At 42.4% G+C, this 22874-nt stretch overlaps 1 protein-coding gene across 44 annotated transcripts in view; it reads right to left on the bottom strand.

The window, feature by feature from the left end:
- The window catches only part of FOXP1 (forkhead box P1), a 495436-nt gene that overhangs the window by 94343 nt on the left and 378219 nt on the right, over nt 1-22874 (bottom strand). For 3 of the 44 annotated variants that reach the window (XM_082698643.1, XM_082698644.1, XM_082698645.1), the window contains exon 1: nt 10881-11014. The exons of 39 other annotated variants lie outside the window; for them this stretch is intronic. The gene's annotated coding sequence lies outside the window, so the exon portion shown is untranslated. Of the gene's footprint in view, nt 1-10880; nt 11020-22874 lie in introns of those variants that run through there. 2 more of the 44 variants (XM_082698641.1, XM_082698642.1) reach the window with 1 other exon arrangement.

Raw genomic sequence — 22874 nt, 5'->3', positions numbered from 1 at the left:
CACTTACGGAGTTTACGTGAAATAAAGAAAAACAAAAGAAGCCCTCGCAGCACTGACAGGTGCGCAGCCAGTCTTGCAGGCAGACAAGGAGTAAAGACCTAACAAATGCTATCCAGAGTTAGGTAGCAACGCTCTGGATTTCTTAGGAAGCAGGACTCTTCGGTGGCAATTAGCTCTAGGGAGTTTAATGCAAACTCGAGTTGTGTTTTAGGGAACAAGGCAAATGGGAACCAGTACCTTCTCCGCAGGAGCTACTCTGATCCACTTCTTCCGTGGACAGTGATCTTTAAAGGACAATCAATGAATGCTTGGTCTTGTGGGTGACTGAACCCTGGGCGCACCTCGCGAACTTCAACGCAGACCTTTCCTAAGATGTCTTTTACCATTCCTTATTCACCCAGCACACAGATGTCTCCATTCTTTCATATTACGCGTGATACCATTAAAAGCTGCTTTCCATGACATTTCAGTGACAAACAGCTACAGTGATGAACTTGATAGCATTTCATATTTGCAACTGTTAACACGTTTCTGCACGGGCATCTTTGCAAGGAACCTGCACACTGTATCTGAAAGGATGATGTCTTGTTCAGATAAAACACTGACATTAAAATGACAGGCTGTCTTGGCCAAGGTTACACAAATTGTATTCAAGCGGATACCTAATGACAATGCTATGAATTCTGCAAGCTTTCTAGAATGTAATTTAGCTATTCAAAATAATCACTGCACTTGTGTTTAATTTGCAGACTACATGAGAACCATTTTGTCAGTCCCCGTAATACAAGAAGACTATTTCATGAAAAATCGCCCCCCCCCAAATAAAAAGATAAGGAAAGGGGAAAAAATAACAATGAAAGAAAAGACAAAACCTGTATGTCTTCTAACAGTAATATTTAAGCATCTTACTTTTCTTTGGTTTCTAATCAAACATGTGACAGCAAGAAGCTAGAAGCAGTAAAGGATATACTTTGTTAAAAAGGATCTCCTGTCATCTCATGTATTACAATAAAAGGTAATAACATGTTTTGCACTTTGCCTGTGTGCCACTTAAAAAAAAAAATCCGGCAGACAATAGCTGATCAGAAGATAAAAGAATTAAAAAATCTTTCAGGGGAGCAGTAAGCAAAAGGGAGAAATGCAGTATTAATTTTATGTAACATAATGTCTTAATATGCAGTTTATCTTGACTTTTTCACATGATTTGTCCTGTCATTTGCATAGCGAGCTCTCATTCCTAATTTCACAGTCATTATGCACTGATGTCCCGATTTCTCAGCATCACTAATTTTGATGAACTAAAAATGGTTCCTGAAGGTCAGATTCATGTACAGTGAACAAGCTGCACTGTTGTTGTGGGCATGTTTTGTGTGGGGAGATGTTTATGTGCAAGTTTCACATTGTTTGGAAAACACCGGCTAGAACATCTGAAAAATTTCATTAACCTAACTCTGGAAGGTCATCACCAAATTCTTCCCATTGCAGTGGCCTTTTAAGTGTAGATGTAGATACATTGTAATTTAAAACAGATGGGCATGTCTGACTATTTTTATATGCAAAAAGGGACAGATGTATATGAATGGATAAATTATCCTTTTAAAAAGATACTTCGCAGCACGAAATATCACCAATGATTAGAACAGTGAACTTGCATTCAATCTAGGGCAAACACAAGAAGGCATTATCAAAACATCTAACCATCTATAAATTAATTCCAATCAGTCTACTTCGTCTTCACACACAAGAAACTTTTAAAGTTTTTCAAAATGTATGGGGGGCCAATCGCTATCTTTCGAGCTGCTAAAGCCAACATATCACAATAGAAGTTTACTTTTCCTTGAGAGTTGCATCATCATACAGGGAGGTTTGATTAAGCAAACAAAAGAACCATGTTTAAGGTTTCTTTTTTCCTCTGCGTTTCTTGGATGACGTACAATATAAATATTCTTGAGCCAAATTTCTGATGGTGATGAACAGGAAAACAGACAGGAATAGGGTGGTGTAAGATTTAAACGGGTGATGAACACGAAATTAACAGTTGTAACAGAAGTCATCATAATCTCTTGGTCACAATTTTTTAAAACGAACTATGGAAAGTCTACGTCTGAGAGAGGAACAAGGGGACTTTTGGAGGTGATGGAAATGCCATCTATCTTGACTGTGGAGGTAGTTGCACTGAGTGTACACAATGGCTCAAACTCTTCCAACTGTACCCTTCAACCAAGCGATCTTCTTGTATGTAAATTATACTTAAGTAAAATCGATTTTAAAAGTTAAAAAAAGGACTGGCGTATACAGATATTTTGAAACCCTTGCATATGGCCAATAGTTAAATGTGCTTCTCCCAGGGTTATTTATTCAACCTAAATAACTGAACCGTTACTGAAGAATACAATGTTACTCTCTTGTTACTAAACATTACAATGAACTTGACCCTCCTCTTCTTTTTCCCTTTGGACATTTTGATGGAGGTGCTGGTGAGTAATAAGATGCTCAAGCAGCAGGCACAGTCCAAGGAGGGAGAGAGGTGAGAAGCCTGAATAATCCTCCCGCCTGGCACAGGGTCTCTGAATAACCAGGAGTGGGCTATTATATGCTGATGGCCTCAACTTTGCTTTTACTATCTGAAACCACATTTTCACACCAGTTTGCTTGTGAGCCTCCAAAGTGGGCCTGAGCTTAATTTATAAATGTGATAAAACTGAGATTTCCCCAGTTTCTGCTCCAACGTGTCTTGAAAATGGGTTATGGAAGGTTTTAACAAACATATCCAAATGGACCAGAAACCAGCCTGGGTAAGAGAGGGGGAAAAAAAAAATCTGAGCACAGTTTAAGGTTTTAAATAGTTAAGAAAGAGAGCCTACACATATCCACTCTCTTAACTCCCAATGTCCAACTTTTTCATGTAGCTAGTCCCTACTAATACTAGGAATCAAAGGGCATGCAGTACCAGTGAGAGGCTATTATAGTCCACACTTTATTGCCCATTACTACTGAGGTCATTAGCGGCAAGAGTGATCGTACCGGTCTTAACCTATTGATCACTGTAACTACTATCATTTAATCCTGTGTTGAATGTCTGGAAAGCGGCTAAAGGCACACAAGAGAGAGTGCTTTAGCACTGAGAAATATGGCCAAAGCTTAGAAATTACGCCGTGATTCATAAAATCTAGCCAGTGGTTTAAATCAATAGTATTTAAAACAGTCATGTGAGTTCTTAACTACGGTGCTCAACTATTCATGGGCCCCTCTCTGAGACTATTCAGTCAAAACTAAACTTTATTTTTTCCAGATTATATGCCATCTACCTTACCCTCCTTGAGATTAAAAACAACAACAACAACAACAATAAATTCTGATGTTTTCCTGTGCTATGGGGCTCACGCCTGAAGTGGGTGTTTCAACTAATTCTTGATTTCCTTCTCCAATGACAATTTAAAGATAGTGAAAAAAAAATTTATATGTCTGATGCTGTAACTACCTTAACTGTTTGAGAATATAGAAATGAGTGTGTTTTATGAGTTAACAATGAATCATAGAAGGCAATTTATGAAGAACTAGAATGATTCTGTCTAGCTGCCTTCAGGGATCAGAAATTCAAATTAAACTTCTGGCAGACATTTAAAGAATGCTAGCATACAAAACTGAATTTAAAAAAAAACACACACAGTTAACACTCTTTCGTTGAGTTGCAAGAGGAAATCGTGAATTAAAAAAAAAACACAACACAGACACTGCATGGTACACTGTTGACTGATACCATTTGGGTGTGGCTGGTCCCAGGTGCACGTGAACTGGCGGGAATGGCAGAAATTCAGCTGTGCTTGGCCCTCCCTCTGAACGCTGCTAGTAGGGACCTGCTACTACCTTAATACCAGTAACTGGGAAAATGTCGAGTGCACTCCCAAGTGCTGGTAGAAGCCCATACAGTGCTGTATCAATTCTGCCTGCCACAGTTTTCTTTTGCTTCCAGTTGACTTTCTATCATCCGCAGGCCTGAAGACTATTAAAATAATAGGCCTTATTAGTGCCCTTTATTCCCGAAGGGGAAAGGTAGGTGACAGGGTGGGGAAAAACATCTAAAAAAGCAAACAAACAAACAAAAACACCCATAGAAACAATACTCATTGCTAATCTAAGAGACAATTGGAGGAATTGGGTGGGAGAGGAGATGACACGAAAAACACGCTATCATTTTTTTTCTTTCTCTTTACACTCACTCACGTTAACTCTCAGTAAACACTGCCCAGTGTAAACACACATACATTTTGTCATCAGCGTCTTCTCCTAGTTGCTAAGTGTACAAATAATAAAACTGAGAAGACAGAAAAATTTAAGTCCTATTTTACTTCCATTAATCTGGATTAATAAATTAGAAACTATTTTTAATCTCTGTTATTCACCACGCATATGTCCCAGGAAACCCGATAACCTTCCAGACTTCAGGCATGGGATGATAACTGGACCAGGTCAGACAGCGTTAACTGGTTCATCAAATAACAAGAGCAAAACAAATTAAATTAGAAGGGTCCAGAAGAGCAAAACCCAACCAAACAAAGAAAATAGCTCTATTAAAAAAAACCAAAAACCAAAAAAACTAAACCAAAACAACAGAAACAAAAACAAAAAACCTACACAAAATTTTCTATAACCTATAGAAGCTAACCTGTGTAAAAAAAAAAAAGAAAAGAAAAGAAGTACCACTTCATGAATACCATCACCCCTGTGAAAGACAATAGTGTTCAGAATTAATAAGCCAATGGAAACAACTGATACATTGGCAAACAAAAAAGTTAGGAAGCTTCTATCTATTCCCCAAGGTATCCAGAAAGAAAGAAGGGGGTGGGGAACAAAACCAAACAAAACACATTCGCCTAGACACCATGCAAGGTAGCTGTATCATGGAGGAAAGAAAATACATTTCTGACATAATATTTCAGTCTTCAGAAAATTAAAAAAAAAAAAAGCCTGCTATTCATGTGGAAAGTATAATTCTGTTTCATTATGGAATTCTGCTTTTTTGTATAACTCTTTTAGACTTAGCTATTTTGCCACAATACTGTACAAAGCATTAAGGCAGGTAATGGTTATTATATTAATGCAAAATCATCTAAGTAGTCAGTCATTAGCATAACTGTTCTCTCAGTAACAATACAACCACCTATTAAAATTTTAGAAAAAAAAAAAGACCTCTTTAAAATGCAATTAGCATTTCATTTTTTATCATTTTGTTTATTACATTCTATCAAGAAAGGCTATCTTTCTTTCAGGAAGAATTGTATGGCCAAGACTTGCCTGCCAATCAGGACTTATTTCAGGTTATCATCCCTAATAAGCAATCTCTGGCAAAGCTCTCCGAGCTCTTTTGTCTTTAAATTTTCAAAAGTGGCAGAAATTCATATTTGTTTACAGCAGAGGCATTAGTGGAACCTCAACTGCTCTCCTGTAACATTTCCCATGCATATACTCCACTAAGAGCCAGCATAATTGTTTTAGCTCTAATAAATATCAGCTTCATTTGCATAAAAATGTAAAGTTTACATAAATTAAATCGCTTCTCCCATTAGCGCCTGTTAAATACAGGAAACAATGGAAGCTACACATGAAAATAATCATCCAATAAGCACTCATCTTTTCAACTTAGCAACAGTTATTATTATTATTTAAATCAAGAGAAAATGCCTCTTCTTTCCTCCCTCAATCTTTCTCCTGTAGGAGGGATGGCAAACAATGTACGTGGTGTACGTGGATCAAAGCTGCTATGACATTTTATATTAACAACAACAACAAAAATCATTTTTAAGTGCTGCAAATAGGAGGAGGGGAGAACTCTCCCAAGAAGAAACCCCAGTGAAGATTCTATCCACAGTTCTCTTTAGCTCTTGAGAAGAAAAGGCAGAGGCCATGGCTTAGTAAGTCCTCTTAAAATCAAGCATTATTCAAAAATAGTGAGAAGAGATAGCAACTGTACCACTGCTATCTGAGACACACACAGGATGCACATAAAGGAAAACAACTTGTAGACAGTTATGGATCGAGGGATACTGTTCAGTGAAGAAAACTAAAATGTTTACCTTTTGTCCAAAAAAGAATTTTCTAAGACCAAGAATTAAATTTGCAAACATGTTTTTTCCCCCCACATTGTGAGATGGAGGGGGAGGGCTGTCCTTGGATTTTAACATGCAGATAGGCCAAAATTAGCTCAGTCCAAAGTTTTGTAAGGTCTGACTTGCTGTGCAATCACCCCTTTTCGGAATTACAACTGAAGTTTCTCAAATTGTGCAGGTTCTCATACCTGTTTCCAACACCTGCACCTTCTACATCAGTTAAGCCAAGGGGTGCAAATTAGATTCTAATGAGAAAACATCAGTTGCTTCTTTGACAATCTCACCCTTCACTGATATATTTCTAATGAAGACAAAGCCTACCCAAAGCTCCTTATATGTTAAAGGTCAAAATGTGTTCAAAAATGCCTAGTAAAATCAAGGCAAATGGGAAAATCCGTGAGGACTCGCCTCATGAAGTGGTATGACAATTAGAGTAATTGTACAAAAAAAAAAAAAAAAAAAAAAAAAGGAAAGAAAGAAAGAAAAGAAAAAAGAAAAATCTTCAGGAAAAAGTGAAAGAAATTAAGCTGCCACAACTGTAACAGGTTAGATGAAAAAAATCAAAATTTAATGTATTCTCCCCTGTGTCATCTTGTTTTGTCAAGACATCAAATAGAATTGGGAAGTACAAAATAACAAGCCCTTGAGAAATCACAGCAGCCGACCTTTTTGATGTTGTTGATTTACCTTGTTCTCAGTTATTTGAACAATGATGTTTCAGATTTAAGGGCAAGATAAAGCTTAAAAATTAAAACATGATACCAAGGTATTCTTAAAAAGTGCACCATAACATTTAGCTTGCATCTTCATTGATTAGCTGCTTTTAACCAGGTTTGAAAATGAGGTACAATGCACGTGTTCAATATTCATTTTTCCTTGTTCCAAATTAATTTTTCTTCAAACAAACTGCCAGGTTGGAAGAGGGACTCAGAGACTATTCCTACAGCCCTAAAGTAGAGGCCCAGTTTAGCTCTTTCCAGATAATTCAAGTCCCTACAGTGTGCAGACGATCGTCCAACAGGCACCTGAATTTTCTTTTTTTAATGAAATAAATAAATAAATAAATAAAGCTGAATGTAGATTGCCATGTACGAGGAGGGAAAAAATAAAAGGTATTTGTACACTGAGAAATGACTAAAACCAATGTCCAGAAATACCATGCTGCTTCCAAGAAAAGAAACCTTGCAGCAAACAAAAACACATTTAGCTTAGGGAGTTAGGACTATCCCCAAATCTAGCCATGCAGGTATACATAAAACTGCACTCCTTCTCTGCCCCAGAAGATCCACAGCTCATCAGCAACATCATTCCCAACCTCATATGAAATATTATGTACAAAGGTATATAAAATCAATATATGACAAGATAGTGTTCTCAAATTTTTATAAGTAGACAGCTTCCAAAAATTTTAGTAGTTAAAAACATCTGATTTGAAGACTCTCAAAGTAAATAACTCGGTATTTACAAGCACTAGTAGAATTTGTAAAACCAGGACTAGTTAATAGCTGCTTAATGATTATTACTCCTTAGCAAAGAATTCATAGCTTAGCACGTAACACACACAGATGCAATTTACGTATTTATTTATTCCAACCTTCTCTAGTCAACTGTTGCTGCCTTATCCCTTGCTTATAAGTCAAAGAACTACCAGAAGTGGATTCTAACTGGCTATGATATTTGACCAGTTACCAGGAGCCTAGTGTTAAGTTTCTCTTTAGTGATGTTCCTCTACAACTAGACCACATAATAAAATAAATCCCTCCACCCTTCTTTTTTGCCAATTCAAATTTTACTCAAATTTTAGCTCAAGCTGAGAAGCTGGTCACAATATTCTCTCCTGATTATCTCAGAAACAAGATAAATCTGGAATTTCATTGTTTTTAATTAATCTGGATTTTAATTTCACTGTATCTTACAATTGTGTGGAGGCTGTCTGAAAAGTTGCAGAACTGGTCAGTGTCATGAAAGAGTTTATCTTTCAAGTGACAGCTTCTGACAGCGTGCAAACACAAGGCAGCAATGGTGAGGGTTTTGTTTTTAAGGTACATTTAACTGCAAACAACAACAAAAAAATTCAAACCAACCATTCCTATCATAAGCTTTCTGGTGATTTATGGTTTACCAACCGAGCAAGGTTACGCAACACTGCATGCCTTTAGAAGCATTATTTCAGCTAGTTGAGATTTAATTAAGATCACAGACTCTAAAATCCCTGTCAAATGAAAATGCAGAGAAGACAATACACTATATAACCTCATGCAGAATGTTTCCATTCCATCCTCTGGAAAAATATGAGTTAATCCGCGTTTCTATGGCTGCAGACAAAAGTTCACTAATTTTGTTTTCTTTTGACACCTGGGTTGTTTTCTATTGTATGTCATGAGATCATTCCCTTCCAGGGAGGGAAGAAGAAAATCGAGAGTGAAACATGTTGCAGAAAACGCACTTGACATTACCATCCGACATTATCATAGCTTACCTATGATGTCATCACATTTTCATACCATCAGCCCATGATTAGGAAAGTTTCATTTTAATGAAATAAATTTATTTAAAAACACAACACAAATAGGAAGCCTACCTTTCCTGAATTACTCAGATTAAAAAACTGACAGGTTAGGCTTCTCATTTCCTTAACTGACCAACTTTTTATCAGCTGAACTGCACATAGGAGTAGGAAAGAAAGTTCTTAGGGTAAACAGGAGAATATAAAGCCCCTTGCTTTCATTCTAAGCATAGTCCTGGGGGAGGGGGTGTGGAACAACAACAACAACAAAAATCCCCACAAATTTCTAGATTTCTTCTTATGTATGGATACTGACCCATTTTCTTAAAGAAAAAAAACATCATGTGTTTTTATTTGCATCATCTTAATATTTAGTTGCTTATCTCATGCCTTAGAAATGACAGGTGCTTGCAGTCTCGCTCTTGACAGGCCACTACACAAATAACTGTCTTGCCTGAAAGGGCTAATGCAGTACTAATGAACAATAAATCAACTTTGATTATCAAGTGTCAGCCCAATCCGTTTTCAGTTCAACTCTATCACATCCCAGAGTAAGTCAGCCACTGTCTCTGGGTAGGCAGTCTGTATTTTGGTTTCATTTTTACACACTTTTCACTGAAATGTGTCAGGCAGCTACAAAGAATCACATAAAATAGAAGTAGACATTTTTTCAATTTATGCGAAGGGTATTCAGAATGTGCTTCTGTCTTCATTTGGTTTACTTAGTGTTAAGTCCTAACATCCAAGAACGCTTTGCATTCTTTCAAACAACAGTAACAGCAACACATCAAATCCTAAACTAGAATCTCAATGGGATCATGTTTGAGGTCTTTGACAATGACATGCTAGCTTGAACACTTTACCACATAACCATCTCTGACTGCACATACACATTCCTCTTAGAAAATCTTTTACAAACAAACGAACAAAAAAGCAACACCGGGCCACTTATAAAATAAAAAACTTCACTTGATTTAAAGTAAAAAAAAATTATATATATATATATATATATTTTTTTTTTTGGCTTCTTTAACACTGACTTCCTAATGATAAAATAAATGCAACTTATTTTTTTCTTAGGAGGATTAGTCATTGATAGTATGATTCACATTTCCTGTTATCAGGCTTAATTTTCCCCCCAAATGTGTCACTTTCAGAATGTTGGAATCTATGGAAATTAGGTGATTTGCATTTTTAAATTGGCTTGATTAGAACATTTGGTCTGTGTGGACAAGAATATAAAATTATTATATTTTCCTTATAGCTGGTAGGCCTTGAAGGAGTTAATCCCAAAGAGGAAGAGTCTATATGTACTTTGCTCTAAAACTTTACCACCTACTTCCTAAAGGCCCCCTCCTTCCCATCACGACTCCCGGGGGGCGGCGGAAGTCTCCTTTCCACGGACCGTCTTTCAGGCAGTTTTGACAGTTGAGTTAGTTACATTCAGAGCCCGGGAAGATTGGAGTACCCCGTGGCAATTCTTCAGCCGGCTGCACGTCCTAACCCAAACCCTGCTCCCTACTTAATTAATCGGCAAAGTAATGCACCAGACGCCAGAGACTCCCCAACCTGCCCCAGTGTCCCTTAGTTCGCCTGCCTGTTTTGGTGTGGGGCTTTATTCCTCCCCCCCTCCCCCTCTTTGCTGTGTGTGAACTCCTTGAATTTGAACAGCTAAGCTGAAAATAGCCTAGACAGATATAGAAACAAAACTATCAGAAGCAAAGAAACATCCACACGGGTTACACTGAGATGGAAGGCTCCTTGTATATTTCACACGCTCTGAAAGTGACATAAATCACACCCCAGATACGTCCCCGAATGGAGTGATGGCGAGGGCTTTACCAAAGTGGCTGCGTGAAGGCCAGACCAGCAGAAAATGAATCGCAAACGAAAAAGAGAGCGAGAGCGCGAGAGCAACACACAAGCAGGACTTCCTCCAACTCTCCAGTACACCCCACCCATGAACATTTAAAAAAAAAAGGGGGAGAGAGAGAGAGAGAGAGAAAGGGGGGGAAAGCCTCTCTCTCTCCAGGACCCACAGGCCTGTAGCTCCTTCATCCCACCTCTTCACTCCCTCCCCGCCTCCACTTCCAGAGCGCAACTCCCACCCAAGTTGGTAAACAGCAATTGTTGTTATTATTTTTTAAAAAGACTCAACTTGGAAACCCTCTGGCGCTCCAGCCTTCCCCAGCGAGGCCCCAGGAAGCTGGCACCGCGGAGCCCGGGGAAGGAGGGCAGAACGGCAAAGATCAATCATAGGGACCAACCTGACACTCTCCATGTAGCCGCCAGGCGCGCGGAGCCGGCTCGGGGCGCCCGCGCGGGCCGGGCGTGGGGTCCGGCGGCCTCGGCGTGCAGGCGGACTGCACGCGCGCAGGGGCGCTCCGGCTCGCGGGCTGACAAGACGCGCCGCGCCGCGCCCACCCGCCCCGCCCTGCTCCACCAATCACAACCCGCCTCTAAACACCCCGCGCCGCGCCGCGCCGCGCCCCACACAATGGGCTCCGCGGCCCGCTCCCCGCGCCCGCGCGCCCCGGCCCCCTCCGCGCGGCAGGTGAAATCACGCTCCGGCGAAATCCTGCTTTTGTCTCTAGAGCAACTCCTCTTAATTGCTGTTAACCCTTTGACCTGCCTCCGGCTGACGTCTGGGAAGCCCGGCGCGGCGCGCATCTCTCCCGCCGGCCGGGGCTGCGGGTTTGGGGCTTGGGGCTGGGTTGCGTGCTTGGTTCGTCTTGGAAACTGACAAAGAGTTGTCCCAACCTTTCGGAGGACCCCGAGAGGCAGAGGAGGGGAGCCGGCGCGCCCCGCGCACCCCCCGATTGCTCCGAGCAACTGTTCAGAATCGGAAGGGGATGCGGGGCTCCAAGGCAGCGCAGAGAAGCGCTTTCCTCGAAAACGGCCTCTGCTGAGAACTTTCGCTTCAGGACGAGGGTTTCACCAAGCCTCGGCCTCCCCCCACCTCAACCCCCCCCCCCCAACCGCTCCCCACCTCCTTTCTTTCCAAGAGTCGGGCTCGCCAAAGCGTGCTTGTGCGCGCGGAGGAAAACTAACCCGACACGGGGCTTGAAATAAATAACAACCGAACGTGCCTCGTCGCTGAACCGAGCTACTTCCCCTCTAGAACGACAGCTGCTCGAGAAGGCATCTGCTCCAAGTTCGCTAAGAAATAATTCTTTAAATTCCTTTTTTATTTATACAACAACAGCAACAACAAAAGCTACTCTCAGTAAGCACTTGAAGAGGACCTCTATCAGAAATAGTCACTGCTCTTTAATGCTATTTAAAGCTGAGTATGGTGTTAAAAAAAAAAGTCACCAATATGCTAAACTTTGTTGGCTCAACTGGCAAGATCTGAATGCCAGGTTAATCCAATCATTTTCGGCAGCATTTATCATCTTTAAATTTAGAGAGAAACTTCTTGGCCTATACTTAAAAAAAAAAAAAAAAACAACCTCAAACGTTTTTATTTATTATTTTTTTCAAAAACAGGAAAACTAGTGACCCCAGGGATTACCTATTCTCCCTCAATTAAAAAAAAAAAAAACAAAAACCAAAAAGACCACAAATCCTAACGGGGCAGTACCAGGAGTTTTACTTGCACGTGTTTTTCCATTTGAAGCGTTTAATGCAGGTAACTACAAACCAGGAAGTATATTGATAATATTTCCAATCAAGCAAATGCCTGAATCTCAATAAGGTCAGCGGGGGCGCAGAAAATTCCCCCATCAATCTGGCTGCAAAAGAGACAAAAGCTTCAGTTGACTGTCAACTTATGATCCGATGTTAAATGGGTGCATGGCAGGTCACTCTCCACCCTAAAGTGTTTTTGTGTCAGACAACAAATTTATTAATGGCATTTTTCAGGTCACAAAAAATGTGACCCCACCCTCTCATGAATATTCAATGGAGGACTGAGGGTGTTCCTTTTTGGGGAGAAGGGCCCTAAATCTGCCAGAATGTACCTGGAATCAGGAGACTTCTGACTCTTAAAGAGACAAGACACTCTTCCGGGAGGGGCTGCCAGAGCCCCCAAAAACAGGAAATAAAAATATAGGAAGTTCCCTTCAACCAATGCACAGTGAGAAAGTGGAAATGGTCATTTCAGAATACACTTGATTGTTTTCAAAGGTATTCAAATTAACTTGAGATATGATATCTGTGGACAAAATGGGGTGCAACTCTGTATAGGCAATTCATGTTTTTCAAAGACGAGTTCTTGGTGAAGCATCCATAAAACTCAGGCATGCTTTTACAAGTTGGACTAACTCCTTTGCAGGTCAGTGTTTATCAGCTAAGTCTCCAAAGCATCAGAACAAATAACAAACAAACAAGCAAACAACAAACATTACAGACGCTTATGAGCCAGCCTGTGGAGACAGCCTTACACAAAATAATTAGAGAGTGACGCAAGGCGCTGGTTACACAAGCACTAAATTGCACAGCGGTGGCTTTGAGCACCATGGGACCACAGAGAAGGGGGAGATCAGCCTGAGCAGGAGAGGTCTGGGAAGGCCCCTTGGGGAGGTGGTGTTTAAAGGACTGATGGTTTGGATTGTCGGGGAGGGGGTGGTGGTGGTGTGACGGTTTGGAGAGGGAAGTAATTTAGCAAGCTAACTCAGAGGCCACCTGGAGCCTTCCCACCCTCTCTCCAAACATGACATGGTGACTCACGTACTACTTCTAGGTAAGGAAATGTAGCATCGGTGATAAACCTGGAGAAGCTGTGTATATGCCCAGGCCATTTTCATTTGATTCGGGACTCTCTCAGGATCCCTTTCCTTGTGGTCCTGTCAACCTGTGCTGTTTCTGGGATTCGGTGAGAACTAAAATCTTGCACTGCTGGAGCACAATTGAAAATGTTAAAACCTATGGTTAAAACTTAGAAGACTCAGTTAATATCACTGATTCATTACCAAGAGGGCCAGGTTGCTTTGGAGAAGGCTAGGTCAGAAAGCAATTCCTCTCACCCCCAAACAGCAGCATCTGTATTGTGGGAGCTTTAGAAACAGGGTCTCTTTTAATTGTCCTAACTTGAAAAGAAACGGCAATTCCCACTTCACAGAGGACAAAACTAAGGTTTAGAAAGCCAACTGTGATTTTTTTTTCACCCTCTAAGAATCAAACATACCTAACTAAGCACTGAGGTCCACAAGGGGAAGCAGATATAGAAACCAACTTTCAGAAAAAGAATGGCCATGATAGCTTAAAATAAATACCTGGGGGGGGGGGGAGCTAATGTTAAAGGAAGAGTGAAGGAAATGCTAAATACCATACTTAAAAATATTTTTGATGCCCACATCCTAACACCCACAACAGATACAGCCCTTGTTCAAACACCACATATTAAGAAACCTGTCAGTTGCTAAATGAGTCCATTGTGCAGCTGGCTGTGTACTTAAGAATAGATTACTATGATCCCACACCAAACTCTAACCACCAAATAACACACCTGGGACTAAAATCATGTATTATACTTGGTTCTGCTGAGCCTTAGCCTTGAATGCAGGAAAAAGTGAAAGGTTTTACTGCCCATTCAGAGCCCTGAATGGAGAGAAGATGCATTAAATGAAGAGTCAGAAGGAGCGTGTTGTCAGTACATTATTCCTACATGCTGATAAATGGCATGGCAGGGAAGGAGACACCGGCCATGGTTCCTGGCCCACGTGGTCCTCAGCTCCAGCTGAGGTCCTGCCTTGCCAGAAGCTGCTTGAAAATAACCAAGGAATGGACACGTGAATGAACACTGGCTCCCATATATCCAGCAACAGTGAGAGTGGGAGACCTCCTCAGATACAGTCAGTTATGGTACCAGGTTCTCATGGGTAACTACTGCGACTTCTGTTGCCAGAAAGTTCATTTGCCAGACTGAGTGAAATAAAAATTGATGAACAGTTTGATGGGTTGAAAAATCAACTGTGTGACCAGAGGCCAAGATGGTAATTCAATTGCCCATCTTTTTCCAAACAACGCTTGCATTAACACTTCCTCTCTCTTTTCCAAATAATTTAGGGGAGTACCCAAAACTGGTATTCTGAAATGAAGGAACTTAAAGAAACGTGACCGAGTGACTGTTGCTACAGAGAAAATGGTGAATCCCTCACTGTAGTAACAGCCTTGATGACCTGCCCAGGGAAGTGAGTCCCTCCAGAGGGAGTCCTGCTTTATTTAGTCTTTCTGAGGCCTCCAAAGACCGCCAACCAGCTGCCAATTACAGGTACTAAATTGTAACACCAATGCCCGAATACTGAGATTTGGGCACTTGTCTCCAAGGAACCACAGCTCCTTCTATGCTTTTACTTAAAAACATAAATTAATACATCATCTATCTACAGGGAGCTAAGGCAGTCAGCTCTGTGTCGATACCGTTTATGTCATGCTTAAGTCTATGCTGACCATACAGGTCATTATGTCTTTTAAGATTTTATTTATTTTATTTCAGAGAATGTGAGCAAGCATGAGCGGGGGAGGGGGGGGGGAGACAAGCAGACACTCTGCTAAGCAGGGAGCCTGACATGGGGCTCGATCCCAGGACCCTGAGATCATGACCCGAGCAGAAGGAAGATGCTTAACTGACTGAGCCACCCAGGTGCCCCTAAATATGTTGCTTTTGGTCTGTGCCTGCGTGACCAGGGGAAAGGACTATGCGTTCCTACTGTTCCATAGGAGTTTAAATTTCTCTTTTTGACGCCTTCTATACTGTCAGGACCATCTTCATTTAATGCAACATTTTATAATGCCAGTGCTCCTGGTTAATTTATATATACACAATTACATGTCAACATTCCCGTGACTTAGGAACATGATGAGGAAATAAGCTATGGAAAACATTTACCCCCCCCTCCAACCTTCCTCATTCTAAATATCAAGACACTCAGAAAACAAAATCATATGTAATCACCAGTAAACAAAATCTTACACAGAAAGAAAAATGGCTACATCCCGTCCTAAGTCTGCATCTCATGGACTGTAACAAATTATTCTCTCTCATTTACGATAAAACTATAATCCCTTGTTTTAATAAAATGTAAAATGTGTTAGTGGACGGCTTCTGCCATAAGGTGAGAACAGATTACATGGAAATGTGCAAAGTTCTCAAAAGGTACATGTTTGGGGGCAGGAAAGCATTTCCCAAAGAGGTTCGTCCTTTGGGTATCAGGAAGAACGAATCGTGAGACCATCAAGTGTGAGTCCGTATTTCCTCTCCAAAGAGTAACAGCGTTCCTGGCATACCCCCACGCAAACCCTCGGATTTAAGCGTAACAAGAGCTGGATGGATCAGCGAAGGGACAAGAATAGATGGCTCTGGGGGCATGAAATGACATTTGAATATTTTTTTGAACGTTTAATTATGGAGAAATCGCTGAAAATCTGATAAAGGCAACTGGCCACCTTTATTTAGTAAAGTCAGCTTTTCCGGAGACGTGGGGCTTGCAGCAGGCCTGGAAAGAGGCAGAGGGAACGTGTTGCATCTCGCCCTCCGAAGGAGGCTCACAGGTCTCCCTCCCACTGCAACGCCACCCTCCTGTGACCCTAGGTTGACACACCCTCCTAGCAAAACCTTCTTTACGCCTGCCCTCTGCTGGTAAGCCTGCCAGGATTAGGAAATTTTGACTACCTCCATTTATTCAAAAGACAACTTTTCAAAGCTGGAGAGAAATGAACTGTTAACTGGAATATATAAATTAAGACACTTAAAAAACTGGGGGAGGGGCCAGGGCCGGTGAAATATGGCACTTTTAATGTAAAAATGCACATTCGTCTCGTCGATGGCCGGCCGGATCACAGCCCAGAAGTGCCAAACTCTACATTTTAGCTTGCCTAAGAGAACAACCTGTATTACTGTGGGGCATCTTGCCTTCTCTTTTGCTCCCTCTCCGGGGAGAGCCTGTCGGCGCATTTTCAATAAAACACCTTCTTAGCAGTAAAGGGCCACTGTTCCCAATTCAGTGGTCCCTAAGGTTTCATGATACAGTATATTTAGCTGACTCGAAGCTCAAGTTTTCCTCTGGCATTCATAAGATCCACATAAAGGAAAGGGGGGAAAAGCCAAAGAAGAGCTTTTGCCTCTCCTTTGTTTAAATAAGCAAACAGTTAACTTTGAGACTGATTAGCTGACATGACTTAAACACAAAACAACGGGACGGGACGCGCTCCCATGCCCTCTCCCCCACTCCGGGGAACCCTCTGCACGTGCAGGCCAGACAGGCCTGCGGGAGGGCTCTGGGCATTAGGGGGTAAATTTCCGCAGCAGTGTGCAGGGGTTTAACGGTGCAGCTCCTGTCAGTGTCAATGGAAAGCACGAGGCCTTACAAATCCCTGCATACCATTTCAAAAATATATCTCCAAGACGGGAAAATGAAGCTTAGCAGTTGCAACCTCAAAAGCATTCAGGAAGTAGCACTCTTGACAGCGCTTTAGATGCCGAGTAAATGCTCTTATAAAGAACACCCAATCCAGCCGACAATAAATCTTACGCCGGGGAAGCCCGCGCCGGGCTGCGGAATCCCCTCCGAAGATAATTGCCTTCCACACTGTGTGGCAGAGAAACTGCAGCACGGCAAACATTTTATGGAGCCCTGGAGTTCCCCGTGGATTTGCTTTCCTTAACAGGCACCGATTTTAGACACACACACACACACACACACACATACACACACCCCTATCTTTCGGAGAGACCCTCTAAAAATCCAAAGGTTTGTCTTCTTTTCTAAAGAAAAAGTTAGGAGGCTGGTTCGCAGGGGCCGGGGCGGCCCCGGGGAGGCTGGGAAGAGGGGCTACGTGGAGCCACTTCGGAGCAGAACGGGAAGCAGGCATCAAGGTACGCGACTGTCCTGTCTGTCTCCACTCCCCACCCGCTGGAGGCTCCTGCAGTTTCCAAACGGTTCCAAGGGCTGGGACTCACCCGGCCAGGCCATAAGGAGGTAGGCAGACTTTTTCCTAGTCCTAAATGCCCTCAGGCAATCTGTCTAACCCTGAGATGATGCAGGAGCACTGGGATCTGACAGAGGCTTCTATTAATGACTTACCATGAATTAACAGTGCAAATGTGGGCAAGTCACTTCACCTGTCTGAGCCTACACACTTCACCTACACAAAGAGAAAAACCTAGGAGCTACCCTGCCTGGTTTCTGAAACAGTAACAGGAACAACTGTCATTATTGATAGCTTGTCCTTCACCAGGTACACATTTTACACAAACACAGCATTAAACTTTGGGTACTTTATGGCTTACAATTAAGGTCATATATAAAGCATAGAGAAAACTAGTTAAAAAATATTAATAGGATTTCAGAGGCCAGGAATCCTGGACACTACCGTGTCTACAGTAAATAAGGGAATAAAGAGAAGGAAAACAAAAAATGTTTGGCAAACAACTTGAAAGCCCTGATTCTGATGCTCCGGAAGTCATAGCCCCAGTGAGACCTTGTGAAGGAAGGATTACTGTACCCACTTCACAGAAAAAGAACTAGGCTCTGAGAGTTGCAATTACTTAACCGATGTCTCACAGACAGTTGGGGGAGAAGAGGCAGTTGAATGGCTCTCAGACCTGGCTTTTGCCCTACCTGGCAAGCAGCAGATGGGGCTGGGGACTGAACTAAGCCTGGAAGAACAAAGAGGCTGCTTCATTTTTATTGCCTCGGAAAAAAAAACTGTGCCCAAGGGTCAGCATGAGTGGAACCTGAGATAGTAAGGGTAAAACTCTGATATCCTCCTTTGCTGACAGTGACAAGCCTGACAGACCATATACATGCAAAAATGCCCGAGTCTGGCAGGATGAGGGACCCGGGGTTCACGTGTTCTCCTAACTTCTCCTTCAGGGAGGAGCTTCCACAGCTGAGAGGAGACACACACACACACACACACACACACACACACACAGACTTTTCCCCTCACCTCCTTCAGTCCCATCAGTGGGTACCAGGCAGTGGCCCGGGACCCTGGCCTCAAGGATGGCCAAGCTCTCCTAACATCTTAGATGTAACCATAAAACACCCTGGTACTGGGGCTTATTTTGTTCCTGATTATAAAATTATGGTAGTTCTGGAGAGTCTGCCATGGGTTCTAGCCCTGACGGCACCATTGCCTGACTGTGCTTTTGGTAAATTACAGTCTCTATGTGCCTCAGTTTCCTCCCCCATAAAACTAAAACACACACACACACACACACACACCCCAATCATAGTTCTCCCAGAGGGTTGTAACAAGGACTAAATGACATAGGACGGGTCACTGCCTGGCAAACTATAAGCATTCTACTGTTTCCCCTCATTATTATCATTGTTGCTATATACCTCTTTTCCTTCAATTTCCTCCTTCTGCTATAATGAAATACCCGAAGGCAAAAGATTTCTTTACTATCTCAGACTCATTCTTCTGGGTGCATAGATTCTAACTACAGGATTTAAGCAAGAACTCTTATATCCAATTAATCTTAACAATGGGAGAAGATAGTTGCTGGTCACTGTTTTTTCAATCCAGGGTAACAAGGTCCTAGACCCCTTGGTCTTCCCCAGCAGGCAAATGGCAACCTTGCATCAATCCCCGGGTGACTGGGTGGGCCAGAGCCAGCAGCCAGCTCTTCACTTGGATGTGCGAAGGAGTCTGGTGGTTTGTTCAATGAGTTCTCAAGGACACACTGGAATCAGCTACAGTGGGGTATGCCCCGAGTGCTGAGAACATGGGGGCTGGCCAACATGAGACCTAATTCATGGAACCTTCATCCTATGATTTTACAATATGTTGCTACTATTGTCTCTGGGAAGGAAAGCCTTAGCATTCTGTGCTCTAGAGATTACTCAGCTTGTACTCAATTATAATGACCCAATAAGCTGATTTGAGGATTCTTTTCAAAGTTGCCAACATTCACATTCTCCAAAGCAAGGAATGGAGCCCTGTGAGTGCTGTCAGAGCCCAAGGCCTACCACCAGCCATCATGTTATCATTTGCTGAATTTGAAAAAAGATGCATGGGCAGAAAGCAGGGAAGAGGGGTTCCTTCCTGGGCCTGGGGGTAAGGGGACTTTTAAATGAAGACAGAGATGAGGCTGCGTATCTAAGGTTGACGCTCTGTCCCGGGCAGCAAGGCAAGGCGGTGTGGGGAAGGCAGTTTCAGCGACCGGGAACAGGAGGTGCAGGTATTCGCAAGGGGGAGAACATGAACCATCGCACCAGGGAACTGTGAAGTCCTTACCGGGACTGGGGGTTAAAATTCATCCTGGATCTCCTTTCTTTGAGACCAGCGTTTTCCTCCTTTTCCAGCATCACCGGGTCTCCCTATCCCCCAAAATGTGTTCAATTCTTCCTCTGCCATTCTTTACGTTTTGGGCATGGTCTCTGTTCTGCATCTCTATCATGTCCAATATTTAACTTGATCTCTCTTAGCCTTGACCTCAGCTAGCTCAAGCGCGCGGGCACACACACACACACACACACACACACACATGCACTCAAGTCTGCAGAGTTTGAGGTACTTTATTCCTATCCTGCCATGCTCTCACCGTGTGGTTTTGAAGTTTCTGACCCCAAGATTTTGACTGAGTAGACCCGTGATATGCCTCTGTACTGTTCTGGATGGTGAGTCTGCCAGGGAGTGGGAACCACCAGCATAACGTTAAGAAGCACGGACTCAGGAATTCAATATTTTGGTCATGAAAGCATTTTTAAGTAACATTGGGTCAGATACAGATATCTTATTATGCAGTTAGTTAGAACGAAAGCATGAAGAGAATTCACATCCAAACAGGGACAAATGTAGAAAGTATCCAGGACGCATGCTCATCCCCGAGAAGAGGACGCAGAGCTCTAACAAAACCAGCCATGTCCGGACCTCCACTGGCCTTGCACTCCTCACTCCCTCTTTGCAGCACGGGTGCAGTCACTGGACCACGGGCTCCAGTCTTAGAGCTCTTTTCCTGAAGGCAGCCTACCTGTGTTGGGGCGAAGGCAGCTCCGGTTCACTTCTACTCTCTTGCTCCTTTTCAACTAAGATGGGGCAGAAAGGACAACGAAGGTCCTGTCTATATCCACAAAAGTTTAGAGAAGAAGAAATGAGCCAAGTCTACACAAAAACCAAAAGCCATTCCTCCATCAGGCAAATTGTCCTCCTCGACAGAAATACACACACACACATACACACACACACACACACACACACACACACACGAGAGCAGACTAGCTCCACATAACGTAGCAATGTCATTACTATGGGAACTCAACTGGGCGAAGTACCACTATTCTGATGAACCACATCCAGCATTTAGAGTCAATGCCAGTAATTTCTGCATTCTACCAAATGGGGAATGAGCTCATCAAATATAAAAAAAAAGTGCCCTGTACATAAGGGCCCCTGAACAAATACTTGATTAATTTATAAACGAATGAATAAACGAATGAATGAGTTAATAGTTTCTTTTTTTTTTTCTCTCCTTCTTTTGCATTTATGTTTCACACATTGTACTATCTCTAAACTATAAGCTCCAAGAAACAAATAGTGCTAAGGAAAAAATAACTAGCTACATGTTAAATAATAGCATCTGTTAAAAAAAAAAAAAAAAAAAAAGGCCCCAAATGGAGTTGCTTATTCTAAGCTCTAAAGCACCATACTGACACTTAACTATAGTTTCAGCTCTCTCAGAAACAGAATCCTATACCAGTCTGTCAGGAATCACCTGGTTGGCGCTCGTTAAGTAATCTGCCTGACAGACCCTTGTCATCCCGCAAAGGAAAGAAACTTGGCAAAAGCACCTCGCTTTTTGCCCTAAGTTTCTTGTTCCTGTTCCCTTCTGCCTATAAAATTTCCTGCAGCTCCTCAGAGCTCCTTTCTATCTGCTAGATTGGATGTTACCCAATTCGAATTGATTTTTACTCAAATAAACTCTTACAATTTTTAATATGTCTCAGTTTATCTTTTAACAGTTCTGCTCTAAAAGGAGGGATGTGAAGGAGACCTCCCCCTCCCCCCACGACCCCCCTCCCCCCAGGAGCAATGAACGACTAGACGTAGGTACCCGCTGAGCTCCCTGGGCTTGCTCTATTCTCGCGGCCTCTGGACGAAGTAGCTAAGTTCACCCTGGATCCTACCTCTGTGGTTTTTACATTATGAATGTCAGACTTTATTTGAACCTTTCTTTTTCTAGACTAGGCCCAGAAACGAGCCAGAGTCAGACTGGGTCTGACTTAGAAACTGTACGGGTTCTGGGGCCGGACTGGGTCCAACTCGGAAATCAGACTGGGTCTGGGGACAGACTGGGTAGGACTTCAGCGGGACTAGGTCCAGTGGGAGACCTCAGGTGAACAAAATTTTGTTCTAAGACTAAACAAGCAAATTAACCTTACCAAAGAGAATCTTTAATTACAAAGGCCACAGTGGAGAACTTTGAAACTTATCTACTTACAAAGGTGTCCTAGAGAAGAAGGCATCATAGCCAAGTATTCAGGATAAGAAGTAAAGGAGAAAATCACTTCTCCTACTCCATGGTTTCTGGTGACTAGGGCTAGACCTACTAAGACACCCCACTCTCTCCAGACCCGACAAAGGGTGAAAAGTCTTACCAGGGTCGGCTTTCCTATACCTCTGGGATACCCAGTTGAGAGAGGAAGGTAAAATTTTACATAGTTCCTTTCTCTGAAAGTTCATACTGGCAGGCAAAAAACATATGTAAGAATTAGATCTTAGAACTGTGACTTGTAAATTTACTTTGAAGTACCCACTGGTTATGATCCTTTCTCTCCTAGGGACAGCTACTGCCTTCTTGTTTGTTTTGCTTTGTGTCCTCAGAACTTGGCTTGGCAGCCATCGGGTTGGAGCATGCCTAGGCCGCAGAAATGTGGGCTGCACTCCACTTGCAGAACCGACCGTTGTCGGCTCTCTGGGTGATGGTCTGACTCTTCCTTTCCTTGCCTGTCTTCAGGAGTGGCTCTGGATCTTGAGAAGATAGTAACTTCTAGACCCTCTTTGGGAGACCTTTTGCGTCTAAGGGAGTGTTCGGTACAGCCAGGAATACAGTTTGTCCCAGCTGGAACCTCACAAGGTATTTGAGAGTTTTTTGTTTTGTTAAAGTAACTTCATGGTTAGAATCTAGCCAGACTGGAAGGTGATATTCAGAGGCATGTTATAAATAGGCAGTATTTTTTCAACCCCCAGATCATAATGTCAAATTACTTTGTAAAGAGCTCTATTTAATTGGCATAGAGGCAAAGAAGTGTTTATATGAACCAAGTATACTCTCAAAAGTATGGAAACTAACCCAAAAGTTTTTCGAG

The sequence above is a fragment of the Mustela nivalis genome, assembly GCF_964662115.1.
Source record: "Mustela nivalis genome assembly, chromosome: 1".
Lineage (NCBI taxonomy): Eukaryota > Metazoa > Chordata > Mammalia > Carnivora > Mustelidae > Mustela > Mustela nivalis.
The sequence above is the reverse complement of the archived record's forward strand: the minus strand, read 5'-3'. Positions and strand labels throughout refer to the sequence as shown.